The sequence below is a fragment of the Pseudophryne corroboree genome, chromosome 1 (assembly GCF_028390025.1).
Source record: "Pseudophryne corroboree isolate aPseCor3 chromosome 1, aPseCor3.hap2, whole genome shotgun sequence".
NCBI lineage: Eukaryota > Metazoa > Chordata > Amphibia > Anura > Myobatrachidae > Pseudophryne > Pseudophryne corroboree.
The window spans coordinates 275,713,797-275,729,355 of record NC_086444.1 but is presented as its reverse complement, the minus strand read 5'-3'; the positions used below and the strand labels follow the sequence as shown (position 1 = coordinate 275,729,355).

The 15,559-nt window shown below is 47.2% G+C and overlaps 1 protein-coding gene across 3 annotated transcripts in view; it reads right to left on the bottom strand.

Moving 5' to 3' along the window:
- The window catches only part of DUSP18 (dual specificity phosphatase 18), a 129,070-nt gene that overhangs the window by 79,193 nt on the left and 34,318 nt on the right, over positions 1-15,559 (bottom strand). For all 3 annotated transcript variants that reach the window (XM_063964277.1, XM_063964278.1, XM_063964279.1), the window contains exon 2: positions 7,978-8,074. The gene's annotated coding sequence lies outside the window, so the exon portion shown is untranslated. The remainder of the gene's footprint in view (positions 1-7,977; positions 8,075-15,559) is intronic.

The following is a 15,559-nucleotide window of genomic DNA, read 5'->3' as shown; positions in this document are numbered from 1 at the left end:
GTGGGACTTCTGTAAATGAGAATCCACCCATGGCGTGACAGAAGTTGGATAGTGCAGTCAATATGGAGCAATAAAAGCTCCCTGGATCTTGCTTTTATCAGAAGATCGTCCAGGTAAGGGACAACATTGACCCCCTGGACCCGGAGCTTGGACATAATCTCTGCCATTACTTTTGTGAATACCCTCGGAGCTATGGACAGGCCGAAGGGCAGCGCCTGGAACTGGTAGTGGTCGTCCAGCAGGGCATACCTCATAAAAGCCTGATGAGGTGGCCAAATAGGAATATGAAGGTAGGCGTCCTTGATATCCAAGGAAACCATGAATTCCTGTTCTTCCAGGCCTGCAATCACTACTCTCAAGGATTCCATTTTGAACTTGAAAACCTTTAGGTAATGGTTCAAGGACTTTAGATTCAAAATGGGCCTTACCGAACCGCCCGGCTTCGGTACCACAAACAGTCTGGAGTAATAACCCCTGCCTCGTTGTGGCATTGGTACAGGAACAATGACGTGGGACTGGACCAACTTTTGAATAGCCTGTTGCAATGTAACTTGCGTATCCTCCAAAGCTGGTAAAATTGATTTGAAAAAGCATTGGGGAGGAGCACCGTCGAACTCCAGCTTGTAGCCCTGAGAAATGAGTTCCCTGAGCCAGGTATCCTGGCAGGAAACCTACCATACGCAGCTGAAGTGACACAGTCGAGCTCCCACCTTGAGATCCCCTCGGGTTGGATGGACACCGACGTGCTGAGGACTTAATGGAAGCAGAACTGGTGCTCTGTTCCTGAGAACCGGTGATTGCAGGTCTCTTTGTTTAACCTCTGGGGCCTCTAGTCACATTGGAGGCACCCCTGGCCCTAGATCGAAATCTGTTAGACCGAAAGGACTGAACAGACGGCCCCGGGTAGGAACGCCTAGCCGGAGGGGCCCCAGAGGGAAGAGCGTAGATTTCCTTGAAGTGACTTTGGAAATCCACCTATCCAACTCAACCCCAAAGAGCCATTCCCCAGAAAAGGGGAGGGATTCCACACTGCGCTTGGATTCTGCGTCCGCCATCCACTAACGCAACCACAAGTCCCTCCGCACCGGCACTGCCATGGCAGACGTCCTAGCTTTAATACTGCCCTTTTTCTTGAGCGAGTCACACAGGAAACGTGCAGTGTCCTGAATGTGCTTCACGAGAGTCACCGTAGTGACCAGAGGCATAGCCCCGGAGAGCCCCTCCTGAATCTAAGTAGCCCACATATGAATGGCATGGGTCATCCAGCAACCCGCTATGACCGGCCTTTGCGATACACCTGCTGCTGTGTAGATAGACTTTAGTGTAGTCTCTTTCTGTCCCCAGGGTCCTTTATGGAAAAGGAGCCCAGGGCAGGCAACACCACCTTTTTTCGACAGTCAAGAGACTGAGACGCCAACTCCCGAGGGCTCTTCCCTACCTTCAGGAGCAAATGGGAAAGTGTGCAAAAATCTTTTTGACACTTGGTATTTTTTGCCTGAATTTTTCGAGGCGAATTTAAATAGGTCATCTAACTCTGCAGAATCAGGGGAAGTGATATTAGACTTGTTTTGTGTAAAGAAAAACGACTGCTGTGACGCAGCGTCCTCTAGAGGGAGCTTTAACACATACTGTATAGCCAGAATGAGGGGTTCAATACCCTGAGAAGAAGCGGAGTCCCCACTAACAGGATCCAAGTCATCCCCATCCTCCTGTATTTCCTCATCTGAATCAGAGAGTAGAGCAGGTAAACCACGCTTTTGTGGTCCTGATTTAGAGAGGGGGGCTGTGTAACATATGTCCTAGCAGCTAAGTCTGCAACAGCCTGTTGTAGTAGCTGAGTTTTCTGAACATTAGCAGTGAGTTGTGGTGACATATCAGACATTGGTGGTCATTCAGAGTTGTTCGCTCGCTAGCAGTTTTTAGCAGCCGTGCAAACGCTATGCCGCCTCCCACTGGGAGTGCATTTTAGCTTAGCAGAAGTGCGAACGAAAGGATCGCAGAGCGGCAGCAAAGTTTTTTTGTGCAGTTTTAGAGTAGCTCTAAACCTACTCAGCGCTTGTGATCACTTCAAACTGTTCAGTTCCTATTTTGATGTCACTAACACGCCATGTGTTCGGCCAGCCACGCCTGCGTTTTTCCTGGCATGCCTGCGTTTTTACGAACACTCCCTGAAAACGGTCAGTTGACACCCAGAAACGCCCTCTTCCTGTCAATCACTCTGGGCCAGCAGTGCGACTGAAAAGCTTTGCTAGACCCAGTGTGAAACTACATTGTTCGTTGTAATAGTACGTCGCGCATGCGCAGAAGTGCCGTTTTTTTTAGCCTCATCGCTGCACAGCGAACGAATGCAACTAGCGAACAACTCGGAATGACCACCATAGTCTTAAGAGCTACTAACCAGGTTGGCTCTGGTCCCTCTCCCCCAGCCCCTTCACTGAGCTGTGAAGATTGGCTGCATTGTTCACATGAAACAGAAGATAAGGCAGAGAATCTGGTGTGGCATACACTGCATAGTTTGTGTTTACCCATCTTTACAGTAATCACAATGACATACACATACACACAGACAGTAACTTAGCAAGCCTGCCCTTACTGTATGCGAGAGGAGACACACAAAGAGAGAAGACCAGCACACCCCAGCTATACAGCCCCAGTGAGGCCGTCAGCTTACTATATCACAATGAAATACTAATGATTTCTGTTCTGTAGAGAACACAGAATGTGTACAATAGCAGCTCTCCCCCTTTGCTACACCATGTACCAGTTTTCCAGTGTGTCTTGTGAGTCAGGAGAAGCTGTGTGTGCTTGCTGCTGCTGCATTGAGCAGAGGAAGGCGCCAAAATGCCGCTGGTCGCGCTGTGAGGTAGCTCCGCCCCCCCAATGGCGTCGGAGCTACATAGATTTTTATACTGGCAATGTCTTGTCGTTTTCTTAAAAACATCACGCAAGTGTTAGTTTAAGCCACAGCTAGCCAGTTTTCACGGGGGGCTCTAGCGAGGTCCCCCCCCAGGAGGGTCCCGTATGCCGTGCCCGCTTTTAGCTGCACCATGAACCGGAGGGACCCCCGGCTTGTACTCCCCACAGTCGTCACCTTCAGGCATTTGTAAAGGGTGTGTGACGTGCTGCGATTACGTCAGCTAAGGCGCAGTGCCCCGCTGAACAAACAACCTCTCAGGACAATGGTCCTAGCGGGGAAGCGACTCTGACACCTAGCAAGGCCAGTGACCGTCCCCCCTAACTCCCATGGTGCAGGTATGCTGTTGCCCAAACAGCATACCGAAAATTATAAAAGTTTAAAAGAAATTGAAGAAAACTCTCTGGAGCTGCAGAGATGTGCATCCTCTCCTGAAGGCAATTTTTTCTAAACTGCCTGTGGGAAGGGGCATAGAGGGGAGGAGCCAGCACACCCAGTGAAGAAATTTAAAGTGCACCGCCTCCTTTGGACCCCGTCTATACCCCATCGTACTAAGTCTCCCCAATATCCTTTATGTATGCTAGAGAAATGTCTGTGAAAGACGTCTTTCACAGATATATTGCATCTGCTGTGCAGCACAGCAGATGGCCAATAGATATATGCAGATATACTGGTTCATCTTTCTGTGTGTATGAACAACCCCCATCTGCATTTATATCTGCAGATCGATTGAACTGCAGATATAGTGTATCTGCCAGTGTGTACCCTGCTTCAGTCTTATGATTTGAGGTGACTTTCGCAAACGTGCATCAGAATCAGAATCAGCTTTATTGGCCAGGTATACTTGCGTATACTAGGAATTTGTCTTCGGTTTTCTATACAACAGCCAAGTAGGTGACAAATAAGCAGGTGGGGGGGGCAAGCAAAGTCACACAGATAGGTATACCGTAGGGACACAAGTTAGTTACATGTACGTCTAGTCAGTCAATGTACAGGAGTTCAGCAGGCGGACAGCTTGGGGAAAGAAACTTTTGAGGCTTCTGGTGGACCTGTCGGGGACGGCACTGTAACGCCTGCCTAAAGGAAGCAAGTTAAACATGCTGTGGCCGGGGTGTAGCTGGTCTTTTACTATCTTCATTGCCCGCTTTTTAGCTCTGGACAGGTACAGGTCCTGGACTGAGGGAAGGTCGGCCCCGATGATCTTCTCTGCGGTTCTGACCACCTTTTGGAGCCTGCATCTGTCCCTCGCGCTGGCGGAGCTGTACCATACAAGTATCGAGGAGCACAGTACCGACTCCACAATCGCGGAGTAGAAGAGTAGCAGAAACTTCTGTGGGATGTTGAACTTCTAGTTGCCTGAGGAAGAAAAACCTCTGCTGCGCTTTCCCAACAGTGGCATCAGCGTTGGACCCCCATTTAAGGTCCTGGGAGATTGTGGTCCCTAGAAACTTGAAGGAGTCCACTAGCGATACCACACTGTCAGCAATCGTTAGCGGAGGTGCACTAGATGACTTCTTCCTGAAGTCCACTATCATCTCGACAGTTTTGAGGGGGTTGAGCTCAAGGTTGTTGTGGATGCACCACTGGGCCAACCGGTCTACTTCCCGTCTATAGGCCGATTCGTCCCCGTCCTTGATGAGGCCGATGACGGTGGTGTCATCGGCAAAGTTTATGATCTTTACTGATTGCGCCTCTGAGGTACAGTCATTTGTGTACAGGGAGAAGAGCATGGGTGAGAGGACACAGCCTTGAGGGGCCCCTGTACTAATGGACCGCGCTTGAGAGGTGAATTCCCCCGCTTTCACCACCTGTGTCCTATCTGTCAGGAAGTCTACTATCCAGGAACAGGGGGTAAATTTACTAAGATGGGAGTTCTATTTAAGATGGGATGTTGCCCATAGCAACCAAATTCTGGGACCCCTAGGCGAAGTAATTTAGGGTGGAGGATGCTGGGGACGATTGCATTTAAGGTCGAGCTAAAATCAACAAACAGGACCCTCGCGTAGGTACCGGGAATGTCTAGGTGCTGTAGAATGTAGTGCAGGCCCAGGTTGACTGCATCCTCGACACACCGATTCGATCGATAGGCGAACTGCAGGGGGTCCAGTCACAGTTTTCAGGTGATTCAAAACCAGACGCTCGAACGTTTTCATGACCACAGACGTCAGTGCTATCGGCCTGTAGTCGTTCAGGTTCGTGATAGAGAGTTTCTTGGGGACCAGGACGATAGTAGACCTTTTGATGCAGGAAGGGACTTTCTGTAGCTCCAGCGATTTGTTGAAGATCTTGGTGAATATGGGGGCGAGCTGACCCGCACATGCTCTTAGGGCAGATGGTGACACTCCGTCAGGACCCGGAGCTTTCCTGGGTTTGGCCCTTTTGAACAATGCCTCCACCTCTTCTTGGGCGACTTGCAGTGCCTGGGGCTGGCCATCGGTGTTCGGGGCATCGTAGAGGTGATTGTTTGGGTTGCAGGTGACTTCTTTTGTGAACCTGCAATAAAAGTGGTTCAGTTCGTCTGCTAGGTCTTGGTGCATGGTGGTGGACTTTCGATGTTTTCCTATAGTTGTTTATGGATTGCATTCCTTTCCATACAGATACGGGGTCATTGGTGGAGAGATCGTTTGTCAGCTTGTTCCGAGAACAACTTTTTTGCTAGCCTGATTCCTTTAGTAAGAGAGTTCCTAGTACGGTTGTATAGTGCTCTGTCACCGCTGCTATAGGCCTCCTCTTTGGCTCGACGAAGTTGCCTGAGCTGGGCATTGAATCAGGGCTTGTTGTTGTTGTAAATGCGGTAAGTCTTGGTAGGTACACACATGTCCTCACAGTAGCTGATGTAGGATGTGACAGTGTCTGTCAGGTCATTCAGGTCGGTAGCCGAGGCTTCGAAGACCCCCCATTCCGTGCAGTCAAAGCAGGCCTGGAGCTTCATCTTGGCCTCATTGGTCCATTTCTTAACAGTCTTAACCGCTCTCTGCTTCTGTGTATATGTAGGGAGTAGGTGGACGAGGCAGTGGTCAGATAGGCCGAGTGCAGCAGAGTGCAGCACGCGGGATAGACCGGAAGGCAGACTTGAGGATAGTGTAGCAGTGATCAAGGATGCGCCCTTCTCTAGTGGGACACGTGACTTGTTGTTTGTACTTAGGTAGCTCTTAGGTGCATCTATATGACCTCAATATGTTGCCTTTATCTCAAGTTGATACTTTTGTTTATTATTGGTTTTATAATTTAGCATATCAGGTCTATCGGGGCCCATAAATCAGGCAGCTATTGGAGTAATTCCCTGGTCCATGGATGTCTGGGTCGGGGGAATTAAAGAAATTCAACATGCCTCTCCAACACCCTCTGCCTTCCATGTCACTACCCGACACAAGCTGCCTCTCCCGTCTACCACTAGCTCCCCGTATCTACGTCTCCCTTTCACCCATTTACTCCCCACTCACCCACAATCTCCGTCACCCTCTACCTCTCCCCGTCACCAGCTCTCTTCAAGTCACCCTTTACCACCTAGTCAAGTTCTTCCTCTCTCCATCACCCACCATCTCCCTGTCAACCTCTGCATCTCCCTGTCAACCTCTGCATCTCCCCCTCTGCCTCTCCCCATCACCCACTATCTCCCTATCACTCTATGCCTTCCCCTGTCTCGGTCTGCCTCCTCCAATGTACGTCCCCATCACCCACTACCTCTACTTGTCTACCTCTTGCTGTCACTCACTGATTCCACAGTCACCCATTGATTCCCAGTTACCCACTGTAATTCCACCTACTCCTATGTACCTCTCCCCATCACCCACTACCTTTTCCCCCTCACCTTTTGCCTCACACTCTGCCTCTCCCCCTATGTAGCTCTCACCGTCACCCACTGCCTCCTGTGTCACCATCTGCCTCCCCTACCTCTCCCTGTCACTCACTGCCACTCCCCCAGTCACCCACTGCCTATCAACCACTGACTCCCCAGTCACCCTCTGCCACTTCCTTCACCCTCTATGTACCTCTCTCTGTCACCCTCTGTCACTCCCCAACCATCCTCTCCCTATCATCCGCTGACTCTCAATTTACCCACTGAATCTCCAACACCCTCTACCTCTCCATCACTCCCTTACCCCCCAGTCACCATCAGTTATCTTTTGCCTCCCCCTGCCACTCTCTGCCTCCCAAATCACCCACAGCTTCTGCCTATTTACCTCGTCCCGTCAACCTCTGCATGTCACCAGCAGCCTCTCCCCCTATGACCTACATACAGTCTTTCACCATAGGATTAAGGAGGAGAGTTTCAGAGCATATTTTTGCACCTGGGCCATCCTTGCAAGTTCCTCCACTGGAACAATGAATAATCGGAGGATGCTTATTAGAGGAATTGTGAAAGTAAAAAGACAAATTCCTTGAATTCTTAACAAAAGAAATCATATTTAATTTAAAAAGCATCTTCCCTGTTAAATAAATTATACACATTTAGTGCTTCCATGGTTTTATATGTAAAAATTATTTGTAGACTCTTTTCTGGGGTATTGTATTTTTAAGACAGGCACACTTAATGCTTACATATGGTTTATACTGTATGTGTTTTGCAGCTTAAACAAATAAATATTATGAAAAATAGGACCTCTGACTTCCATGTACACCAGAAGAAGCTGTTTATAAATGAGATGTGCAAGAAGAGCACCCGCTGGGAAAAAGAACATTACACTTTTGTGAAGAATCTTCAGCTGGACAGAAAGAGAAAAGACATGAATACCAGTCTGTCTTCTACATCCCAGCCACCTACACTGCCAAGGAAATAACTTCAGTCACAGGCTCCTTAAGCTACGAGCCAAAACAAACAACAGTGCCACCAGGTGGCCAATGCATATATAAACAAGTACACGATCAAGCAGGAGCAGGTGGTTAAGGATGCAGACCAAAAAAAATAAAAAAATAAAAAAAGGTTGTTCTCTAGAAACGTGACTTGCAGCTTCTTACAACTTCATTTTAAAGTTAATTTTTTTGCCTTGAGCATTTCTGTGCATTCCCTTATGTGATGCTGTTTATTAAACTTTGTTTCACCAAACCTGTGCAGATTTTACCTTAAATGTTAACTGCACCACTCACAGGACCAGGAATGCAAATATTTCTTTAGAAGTTTTATGAACACCGTCTTTTCAGCAAAAGATTCCATCACCACTGCAAAGAGGATACAAATATTGTTACTGATGAGTTCTTGTTGCACAGTATATTTCTTTGATTATATACCTTTTATACGTTTTCCTTTTATAGTTGGTCAGCACGGATGGTGTTATGGTTACCATTACTGCCTCACAGCACTGAGATCATGGGCTAAATTCCACCCTGGCCCTAAATGTGTGGAGTTTGTATAGTCTCCCCGTGCTAGCATGATTATGTGTACATGACCCAGAGTTGAAAAAAAAAAAAAAAAAGTTTAAAAAAACAACAACCACCCGCATTTTTGGTTTAAATCGTTTTCTGTGGTTTAAACCAATTTTTTTTTTTTTGCATTAACGTTTTAATGAAAACATTTTTTTAATTCTGTTTGTTATAATACAGGTTGAGTATCCCATATCCATATATTCCGAAATACGGAATATTCCGAAATACGGACTTTTTTGAGTGAGAGTGAAATAGTGAAACCTTTGTTTTTTGATGTCTCAATGTACACAAACTTTGTTTAATACACAAAGTTATTAAAAATATTGTATTAAATTACCTTCAGGTTGTGTGTATAAGGTGTATATGAAACATAAATGAATTATGTGAATGTAGACACACTTTGTTTAATGCACAAAGTTATAAAAAATATTGGCTAAAATGACCTTCAGGCTGTGTGTATAAGGTGTATATGTAACATAAATGCATTCTGTGCTTAGATTTAGGTCCCATCACCATGATATCTCATTATGGTATGCAATTATTCCAAAATACGGAAAAATCCCATATCCAAAGTACCTCTGGTCCCAAGCATTTTGGATAAGGGAGACTCAACCTGTACTGTGAAACATTGCTATGTATTAGAAACCTTGATCAATCATGTTTTTATGCTCTCTAACATTAACAATCCAAAGTTATTAGGCTTTGATATGATTTGTTTGAAATCTATCAATAAAACCAATTTTAGACTAAATATAATTAAAACATGCAAAAGTACTTTTCAGAGAAACGCACAAACACAAAAAAAGGCGTTAAGCATTAGTACTGGATAGGTCACTGGCATTAAACATTTTGAATAAAAAAAACACGAGTTTAGATGCCGTTTCAGTTCCCAGTCTGTTTCGAAGCTTCGAACGAACTAAACCAAAAGAATAAAAAATACTTTCTACACTAGCTGAAGATGATTGAGCAGTCAGAAGTTGTTCATTAATGGTAAACACAGTAGTTTTTGAATTGAAGTAAACATGAAGATTAAACCATGAGGTGTTTTTCTGTGTATTGCCTGTTTCATATGTTGGTGGTGTTTACTGGCATGGTCAGATTTCATGCAACTGCGTCGTCCCACCCTGTCCCCGTTTTTGACGAGGAGATCCGTTCTGCAGATGTGCATAATATAATGTTTAAATATTTTAAAAATACTTTTTCAACTTTATTAAATAAAATACATTTAAAAAAAAATAAGAATTTACTTACCGATAATTCTATTTCTCGGAGTCCGTAGTGGATGCTGGGGTTCCTGAAAGGACCATGGGGAATAGCGGCTCCGCAGGAGACAGGGCACAAAAAAGTAAAGCTTTACTAGGTCAGGTGGTGTGCACTGGCTCCTCCCCCTATGACCCTCCTCCAGACTCCAGTTAGGTACTGTGCCCGGACGAGCATACACAATAAGGGAGGCATTTTGAATCCCGGGTAAGACTCATACCAGCCACACCAATCACACCGTACAACTTGTGATCTAAACCCAGTTAACAGTATGACAACAGAAAGGGCCTCTTAAAGATGGCTCCTTAACAATAACCCGAATTAGTTAACAATAACTATGTACAAGTATTGCAGATAATCCGCACTTGGGATGGGCGCCCAGCATCCACTACGGACTCCGAGAAATAGAATTATCGGTAAGTAAATTCTTATTTTCTCTATCGTCCTAAGTGGATGCTGGGGTTCCTGAAAGGACCATGGGGATTATACCAAAGCTCCCAAACGGGCGGGAGAGTGCGGATGACTCTGCAGCACCGAATGAGAGAACTCCAGGTCCTCCTTTGCCAGGGTATCAAATTTGTAAAATTTTACAAACGTGTTCTCCCCCGACCACGTAGCTGCTCGGCAGAGTTGTAATGCCGAGACCCCTCGGGCAGCCGCCCAAGATGAGCCCACCTTCCTTGTGGAGTGGGCTTTTACAGTTTTAGGCTGTGGCAGGCCTGCCACAGAATGTGCAAGTTGAATTGTGTTACAAATCCAACGAGCAATCGACTGCTTAGAAGCAGGTGCGCCCAACTTGTTGGGTGCATACAATATAAACAGCGAGTCAGATTTTCTGACTCCAGCCGTCCTTGCAATGTATATTTTTAAGGCTCTGACAACGTCCAACAACTTGGAGTCCTCCAAGTCGCTAGTGGCCGCAGGCACCACAATAGGTTGGTTCAGATGAAATGCTGATACCACTTTAGGGAGAAAATGCGGACGAGTCCGCAGTTCTGCCCTATCCGAATGGAAGATTAGATAAGGACTTTTATAAGATAAAGCCGCCAATTCAGATACTCTCCTGGCAGAGGCCAGGGCTAGTAACATAGTCACTTTCAATGTGAGATATTTCAAATCCACCTTTTTCAATGGTTCAAACCAATGGGATTTGAGGAAATCTAAAACTACATTTAGATCCCACGGTGCCACCGGAGGCACCACAGGAGGCTGTATATGCAGTACTCCCTTGACAAAAGTCTGGACCTCAGGGACAGAGGCCAATTCTTTTTGGAAGAATATTGACAGGGCCGAAATTTGAACCTTAATGGATCCCAATTTGAGACCCATAGATAATCCTGATTGCAGGAAATGTAGGAAACGACCCAGTTGGAATTCCTCCGTCGGAACCCTCCGATCCTCGCACCACGCTACATATTTTCGCCAAATGCGGTGATAATGTTTCACGGTGACTTCCTTCCGTGCCTTAATCAAGGTAGGAATGACTTCTTCTGGAATGCCTTTCCCTTTTAGGATCTGGCGTTCAACCGCCATGCCGTCAAACGCAGCCGCGGTAAGTCTTGAAAAAGACAGGGACCCTGCTGTAGCAGGTCCCTTCTCAGAGGTAGAGGCCACGGTTCGTCCGTGAGCATCTCTTGAAGTTCCGGATACCAAGTCCTTCTCGGCCAATCCGGAACCACTAGTATTGTTCTTACTCTTCTTTGCCGTATGATCTTCAATACCTTTGGTATGAGCGGCAGAGGAGGAAACACATACACTGACTGGTACACCCAAGGAGTTACCAGTGCGTCCACAGCTATTGCCTGTGTATCTCTTGACCTGGCGCAATATTTGTCCAGTTTCTTGTTGAGGCGAGACGCCATCATGTCTACAATTGGTCTTTCCCAACGGTCTATTAACATGTTGAAGACTTCTGGATGTAGACCCCACTCTCCCGGATGAAGATCGTGTCTGCTGAGGAAGTCTGCTTCCCAGTTGTCCACGCCCGGGATGAACACTGCTGACAGTGCTATCACGTGATTCTCCGCCCAGCGAAGAATCTTGGCAGCTTCTGCCATTGCACTCCTGCTTCTTGTGCCGCCCTGCCTGTTTACATGGGCGACCGCCGTGATGTTGTCCGACTGAATCAACACCGGCTTTCCTTGCAGGAGAAGTTCCGCCTGGCTTAGAGCATTGTAGATTGCTCTTAGTTCCAGAATGTTTATGTGAAGAGACTTTTCCAGACTCGTCCATACTCCCTGGAAGTTTCTTCCTTGTGTGACTGCTCCCCAGCCTCACAGGCTGGCGTCCGTGGTCACCAGGATCCAATCCTGAATGCCGAATCTGCGGCCTTCTAATAGGTGAGCCTTCTGCAACCACCACAGAAGTGACACCCTTGTCTTTGGTGACAGGGTTATTCGCAGGTGCATCTGCAGATGCGACCCTGACCATTTGTCCAACAGATCCCTTTGGAATATTCTTGCCTGGAATCTGCCGAATGGAATTGCTTCGTAAGAAGCCACCATTTTTCCCAGGACTCTTGTGCATTGATGTACTGACACTTTTCCTGGTTTTAGGAGGTTCCTGACCAGATCGGATAACTCCTTGGCTTTTTCCTCTGGAAGGAAAACCTTTTTCTGAACCGTGTCCAGAATCATTCCTAGGAACAGCAGACGAGTTGTCGGGATTAAATGGGATTTTGGAATATTCAGAATCCACCCGTGTTGTCTTAGCACCTCTTGAGATAGTGCTAAAGCTGTCTCCAGCTGTTCTCTGGACCTTGCCCTTATTAGGAGATCGTCCAAGTATGGGATAACTAATACGCCTTTTCTTCGAAGAAGAATCATCATCTCGGCCATTACCTTGGTAAAGACCCGAGGCGCCGTGGACAATCCGAACGGCAGCGTCTGAAACTGATAGTGACAGTTTTTGAACAATGAACCTGAGGTACCCCTGGTGTGCGGGGTAAATCGGAACGTGTAGATACGCATCCTTGATGTCCAAGGATACCATAAAGTCCCCTTCTTCCAGGTTCGCTATCACTGCTCTGAGTGACTCCATCTTGAACTTGAACTTTTTTATGTAGAGGTTCAAGGACTTCAGATTTAGAATAGGCCTTACCGAGCCATCCGGCTTCGGTACCACAAATAGAGTGGAATAATACCCCTTTCCTTGTTGTAATAGGGGTACTTTGACTATCACCTGCTGAGCGTACAGCTTGTGAATGGCTTCCAACACCCTCTCCCTTTCGGAAGAGACGGTTGGTAAGGCAGACTTCAGGAAACGATGAGGAGGATCCGTCTCTAATTCCAACCTGTACCCCTGAGATATTATCTGCAGGATCCAGGGGTCTACCTGCGAGTGAGCCCACTGCGCGCTGTAATTTTTGAGACGGCCCCCCACTGTCCCCGAGTCCGCTTGAGAGGCCCCAGCGTCATGCTGAGGTTTTTGCAGGAGCCGGGGAGGGCTTCTGTTCCTGGGAAGGAGCTGCCTGTTGGTGTCTCTTCCCTCTTCCTCTGCCTCGTGGCAGGTACGACAAGCCCTTTGCTCTCTTATTTTTGTAGGAGCGAAAAGGCTGCGGTTGAAAGGTCGGTGCCTTTCTCTGTTGGGGAGTGACTTGAGGTAAAAAAGTGGATTTCCCGGCAGTAGCCGTGGCCACCAAGTCTGATAGACCAACTCCAAATAACTCCTCCCCTTTATACGGCAAAACCTCCATGTGACGTTTTGAATCCGCATCGCCTGTCCACTGTCGTGTCCATAAGGCTCTTCTGGCTGAAATGGACATAGCACTCACCCGAGATGCCAGTGTGCAAATATCCCTCTGTGCATCACGCATATAGATAAATGCATCCTTTATTTATTCTAACGACAGTAAAACATTGTCCCTATCTAGGGTATCAATATTTTCAATCAGGGATTCTGACCAAACTACTCCAGCACTGCACATCCAGGCAGTTGCTATAGCTGGTCGTAGTATAACACCTGCATGTGTGTATATATTCTTTTGAATAACTTCCATCTTTCTATCTGATGGATCCTTAAGTGCGGCCGTCTCAGGAGAGGGTAACGCCACTTGTTTGGATAAGCGTGTGAGCGCCTTGTCCACCTTAGGGGGTGTTTCCCAGCGCGCCCTAACCTCTGGCGGGAAAGGGTATAATGCCAATAACTTTTTTGAAATTATCAACTTTTTATCAGGAGCAACCCACGCTTCATCACACACGTCATTTAATTCTTCTGATTCAGGAAAAACTGTTTGTAGTTTTTTCACACCATACATAATACCCTGTTTTACGGTATCTGTAGTATCAGCTAAATGTAACGTCTCCTTCATTGCCAAAATCATATAACGTGTGGCCCTACTGGAAAATACGTTTGAATTTCTACCGTCGTCACTGGAATCAGTGCCCGTGTCTGGGTCTGTGTCGACCGACTGAGGCAAAGGGCGTTTTACAGCCCCTGACGGTGTTTGAGGCGCCTGGACAAGCATTAATTGATTGTCCGGCCGCCTCATGTCCTCAACTGACTGTTTAAGGGAAGATAAACCATCACGTAATTCCACAAATAAAGGCATCCATTCTGGTGTCGACCCCCTGGGGGGTGACATCTGCATATTTGGCAATTGCTCCGCCTCCACACCAATATCGTCCTCATACATGTCGACACCACGTACCGACACACACCGCAAACTCACAGGGAATGCTCTAATGAAGACAGGACCCACTAGCCCTTTTGGGGAGACAGAGGGAGAGTCTGCCAGCACACACCACAAAGCGCTATATATACAAGGGATATCCTTATATTAAGTGCTCCCTTATAGCTGCTTTAATATATATATATATAGCCATTAATGTGCCCCCCCTCTCTGTTTTACCCTGTTTCTGTAGTGCAGTGCAGGGGAGAGACCTGGGAGCCGTTCTGACCAGCGGAGCTGTGACAGAAAATGGCGCCGTGTGCTGAGGAGATAGGCCCCGCCCCTTTTTCGGCGGGTTCTTCTCCCGCTATTTTTCCAGTCAGGCAGGGGTTAAATATCTCCATATAGCCCCTATGGGCTATATGTGAGGTATTTTTAGCCTTGTATAAGGTTTATATTTGCCTCTCAGAGCGCCCCCCCCCAGCGCTCTGCACCCTCAGTGACTGCCCAGTGAAGTGTGCTGAGAGGAAAATGGCGCACAGCTGCAGTGCTGTGCGCTACCTTATGAAGACTGAGGAGTCTTCAGCCGCCGGTTTCCGGACCTCTTCACGCTTCAGCATCTGCAAGGGGGTCGGCGGCGCGGCTCCGGGACCGGACTCCACGGCTGGGCCTGTGTTCGATCCCTCTGGAGCTAATGGTGTCCAGTAGCCAAGCAGCAAATCCACTCTGCATGCAGGTGAGTTTACTACTTTCCCCCTAAGTCCCACGTTGCAGTGATCCTGTTGCCAGCAGGACTCACTGTAAAGAAAAAAACCTAAACTAAACTTTCTCTAAGCAGCTCTTTAGGAGAGCCACCTAGATTGCACCCTTCTCGTTCGGGCACAAAATCTAACTGGAGTCTGGAGGAGGGTCATAGGGGGAGGAGCCAGTGCACACCACCTGACCTAGTAAAGCTTTACTTTTTTGTGCCCTGTCTCCTGCGGAGCCGCTATTCCCCATGGTCCTTTCAGGAACCCCAGCATCCACTTAGGACGATAGAGAAAAAAGATTTTACTTACCGCTAAATCTATTTCTCGTAGTCCGTAGTGGATGCTGGGGACTCCGTAAGGACCATGGGGAATAGACGGGCTCCGCAGGAGACATGGGCACTTTAAGAAAGAATTTAGATTCTGGTGTGCTCTGGCTCCTCCCTCTATGTCCCTCCTCCAGACCTCAGTTAGAGAAACTGTGCCCGGAAGAGCTGACAGTACAAGGAAAGGCCACACCAATCACACCGTATAACTTGTGATAAACTTACCCAGTCAACAGTATGAACAACAACAGAGCATCAGTTCAACCCTGATGCAACTATAACATAACCCTTATTGCAGCAATAACTATATACAAGTATTGCAGAAGAAGTCCGCACTTGG